Source organism: Bombina bombina, chromosome 6 (assembly GCF_027579735.1).
Source record: "Bombina bombina isolate aBomBom1 chromosome 6, aBomBom1.pri, whole genome shotgun sequence".
In the NCBI taxonomy this organism is placed as follows: domain Eukaryota; kingdom Metazoa; phylum Chordata; class Amphibia; order Anura; family Bombinatoridae; genus Bombina; species Bombina bombina.
The window spans coordinates 762,930,772-762,935,692 of NC_069504.1; the positions used below are offsets into that span (position 1 = coordinate 762,930,772).

General features: G+C 37.5%; 1 non-coding gene across 1 annotated transcript; it reads right to left on the reverse strand.

The window, feature by feature from the left end:
- Positions 1–4,824: 4,824 nt before the first annotated feature.
- On the reverse strand, positions 4,825–4,921 carry LOC128665384 (small nucleolar RNA U13). The gene has a single exon (XR_008403139.1). It is a non-coding gene; the product is annotated as a small nucleolar RNA U13 (small nucleolar RNA).

A 4,921-nucleotide genomic window follows, 5' to 3' on the forward strand; every position in this document is an offset into this window, starting at 1 on the left:
GACACCGCTGCCACCTACATTATACCTAGTAACCCCTATCCTGCCCCCCCTATACCGTCGCCCTCTATTATAAAATTATTAACCCCTATCCTGCTGATCCCGCACCTCTCCGCAACTAAATAAATAGTTTAACCCCTAAACCGCCGCTCCATGAACCCGCCGCAACCTATATTAAACCTATTAACCCCTATCCTGCCCCCCCTACACCGTCGCCACCTATAATAAATTTATTAACCCCTATCCTGCCCCCCACTACGCCGCCGCCACTGTAATAAAATGATTAACCCCTAAACCTAAGTCTAACCCTAACCCTAACGCCCCCCTAACTTAAATATTAATTAAATAAATCTAAATAAATTAACTCTTATTAACTAAATGAATCCTATTTAAAACTAAATACTTACCTTTAAAATAAACCCTAATATAGCTACAATATAAATAATAATTATATTATAGCTATCTTAGGATTTATATTTATTTTACAGGTAACTTTCAATTTATTTTAACCATGTACAATAACTATTAAATAGTTATTAACTATTTAATAGCTTACCTAGCTAAAATAAAGAGAAATGTACCTGTGAAATAAATCCTAACCTAAGTTACAATTACACCTAACACTACACTATACTTTAATAAATTATTCCTATTTAAAAATAAATACTTACCTGTAAAATAAACCCTAAGATAGATACAATGTAATTAATAATTATATTATAGCTATCTTAGGATTTATATTTATTTTACAGGTAACTTTGTATTTATTTTAGCTAGTTAGAATAGTTATTAAATAGTTATTAACTATTTAATAACTACCTAGCTAAAAGAAATACAAAATTACCTGTAAAATAAATCCTAACTTAAGTTACAATTAAACCTAATACTACACTATCATTAAATTAACTAAATAAACTACCTACAAATAACTACAATTAAATACAATTACATAAACTAACTAAAGTACAAAAAATAAAAAAAGCTAAGTTACAAAAAATAAAAAAGTAAGTTACAAACATGTTAAAAATATTACAACAATTTTAAGCTACTTACACCTAATCTAAGCCCCCTAATAAAATAACAAACCCCCCAAAATAAAAAAAAATCCCTACCCTATTCTAAATTAAATAAATTTCAAAGCTCTTTTACCTTACCAGCCCTTAAAAGGGCCATTTGTGGGGGCATGCCCCAAAAAGTTCAGCTCTTTTGCCTGTAAAAGAAAAATACAACCCCCCCCCCCAACATTAAAACCCACCAACCACATACCCCTAATCTAACCCAAACCCCCCTTACAAAAACCTAACACTAATCCCCTGAAGATCATCCTACCTTGAGTCGTCTTCACTCATCCGAGCCACCGATGGAACTGAAGAGGACATCCGGAGCGGAAGAAGTTAATCCTCCAAGCGGCGCTGAAGAAATCTTCCATCCGATGAAGTCATCATCCAGGCGGCGCTGAAGAAGTCTTCGATCCGGCCGATGTCATCTTCAAAGAGGCGCTGAAGAGGTCTTCTATCCGGGCGAAGTCATCTTCCAAGCCGGGTCTTGAATCTTCCTTCCGCTGACGCGGAACCACCTTCTTCACCGACGGACTACGACGAATGACGGCTCCTTTAAGGGACGTCATCCAAGATGGCGTCCCCTCAATTCCGATTGGCTGATAGGATTCTATCAGCCAATCGGAATTAAGGTAGGAAAATCTGATTGGCTGATGGAATCAGCCAATCAGATTCAAGTTCAATCCGATTGGCTGATCCAATCAGCCAATCAGATTGAGCTTGCATTCTATTGGCTGATCGGAACAGCCAATAGAATGCGAGCTCAATCTGATTGGCTGATTCCATCAGCCAATCAGATTTTTCCTACCTTAATTCCGATTGGCTGATAGAATCCTATCAGCCAATCGGAATTGAGGGGACGCCATCTTGGATGACGTCCCTTAAAGGAGCCATCATTCGTCGTAGTCCGTCGGTGAAGAAGGTGGTTCCGCGTCGGCGGAAGGAAGATTCAAGACCCGGCTTGGAAGATGACTTTGCCCGGATAGAAGACCTCTTCAGCGCCTCTTTGAAGATGACATCGGCCGGATCGAAGACTTCTTCAGCGCCGCCTGGATGATGACTTCATCGGATGGAAGATTTCTTCAGCGCCGCTTGGAGGATTAACTTCTTCCGCTCCGGATGTCCTCTTCAGTTCCATCGGTGGCTCGGATGAGTGAAGACGACTCAAGGTAGGATGATCTTCAGGGGATTAGTGTTAGGTTTTTGTAAGGGGGGTTTGGGTTAGATTAGGGGTATGTGGGTGGTGGGTTTTAATGTTGGGGGGGGGTTGTATTTTTCTTTTACAGGCAAAAGAGCTGAACTTTTTGGGGCATGCCCCCACAAATGGCCCTTTTAAGGGCTGGTAAGGTAAAAGAGCTTTGAAATTTATTTAATTTAGTATAGGGTAGGGATTTTTTTTATTTTGGGGGGGTTTGTTATTTTATTAGGGGGCTTAGATTAGGTGTAAGTAGCTTAAAATTGTTGTAATATTTTTAACATGTTTGTAACTTACTTTTTTATTTTTTGTAACTTAGCTTTTTTTATTTTTTGTACTTTAGTTAGTTTATGTAATTGTATTTAATTGTAGTTATTTGTAGGTAGTTTATTTAGTTAATTTAATGATAGTGTAGTATTAGGTTTAATTGTAACTTAAGTTAGGATTTATTTTACAGGTAATTTTGTATTTCTTTTAGCTAGGTAGTTATTAAATAGTTAATAACTATTTAATAACTATTCTAACTAGCTAAAATAAATACAAAGTTACCTGTAAAATAAATATAAATCCTAAGATAGCTATAATATAATTATTAATTACATTGTAGCTATCTTAGGGTTTATTTTACAGGTAAGTATTTATTTTTAAATAGGAATAATTTATTAAAGTATAGTGTAGTGTTAGGTGTAATTGTAACTTAGGTTAGGATTTATTTCACAGGTACATTTCTCTTTATTTTAGCTAGGTAAGCTATTAAATAGTTAATAACTATTTAATAGTTATTGTACATGGTTAAAATAAATTGAAAGTTACCTGTAAAATAAATATAAATCCTAAGATAGCTATAATATAATTATTATTTATATTGTAGCTATATTAGGGTTTATTTTAAAGGTAAGTATTTAGTTTTAAATAGGATTCATTTAGTTAATAAGAGTTAATTTATTTAGATTTATTTAATTAATATTTAAGTTAGGGGGGCGTTAGGGTTAGGGTTAGACTTAGGTTTAGGGGTTAATCATTTTATTACAGTGGCGGCGGCGTAGTGGGGGGCAGGATAGGGGTTAATAAATTTATTATAGGTGGCGACGGTGTAGGGGGGCAGATTAGGGGTTAATAAATTTATTATAGGTGGCGACGGTGTAGGGGGGGCAGGATAGGGGTTAATACATTTAATATAGACTGCGGCGGGTTCAGGGAGCGGCGGTTTAGGGGTTAATACATTTATTATAGTTGCGGTGGCCACCGGGAGCGGCGGTTTAGGGGTTAATATGTATAGAGTAGCTTGCGGTGGGCTCCGGGAGCGGCGGTTTAGGGGTTAATATGTATAGAGTAGCTTGCGGTGGGCTCCGGGAGCGGAGGTTTAGGGGGTAATAACTTTATTTAGTTGCGGCGGTGTAGGGGGGGTCAGATTAGCGGTGTTTAGACTCGGGGTACATGTTAGGGTGTTAGGTGTAGACAGCTCCCATAGGAATCAATGGGATGTCTGTCAGCAGCGAACTTGTACTTTCGCTATGGTCAGACTCCCATTGATTCCTATGGGATCCGCCACCTCCAGGGGTGGCGGTTTGAAAACCAGGTACGCTGGGCCGTAAAAGTGCCGAGCGTACCTGCTAGTTTTTTGATAACTAGCAAAAGTAGTGAGAATGTGCCGCACTTGTGTGCGGAACATCTGGAGTGACGTAAGAATCGATCTGTGTCGGACTGAGTCCGGCGGATCGAAGTTTACGTCACAAAATTCTACTTTTGCCGGTCTCGAGCCTTTGATAACTAAGGCGAATCAGCCTCGCCACAAATACGCTGCGGAATTCCAGCGTATTTGAGGTTGACGGCTTGATAACTAGGCCCCATTGTATCAGGTCATAACATAAGGAAAAACACATTTCATGCAACTGCATGACCATATCATTCTGTATAAGTAACTTAATTTGTTTGCTTGCAAAACAATTACCCAACCTAATGCATTTCTGTTTAAAGTAATGGTGATTATTATTATTTTGCTACCAAAACCGTATTCTTTTCCATGTTCAAATTATATAAATTTTAAACATTGTAATAATTTTCCCAAATAATATTTACTATGCTAATATATACACCATTTTTTACCAATCAACTTGCAATACTTTTGAATGGTTAAAATTGAATGGGACATTTAACTCTTAAAATGTATATCATGCATTTGACTGAACAGTTTTCAAACATCTTAACAATATTTTTTTTGTTTTAATAATTCTTTATTTATTGTCTGTGCAACAGTGAAGAACAAAAAATATCTAAGCTAGACACATTAGGCAGATAGTCGTTCTGGTCTCCCCTATGACACTTAGGTCGACCACCAACGTGAGCTTTGGATGGCACAAGCACAGAAGAATATCAGAATCCCCTTCAAGCAAGAATACACAGCCGTCCCCAACCAAGGCCTCCCACACACTGCTAGAAAAAAAATCAGAGTGACACTAGAAAACCCCTACAGTACCTGGCTCCCCTTACTAGGAATATGGTATAGTCTAGATTTTAGACTGTTAAGCTTTTATTTCTGTTTATTAACTTAATTCCAGTTGACTTCTAGTTCTAAATCAGAAGGGTATTGTGTCAGGTCGTAACATAAGGGAAGACACATTTCATGCAACTGCATGACCACCCACTCATCCTGTGTAAGAACCAGAAGGAT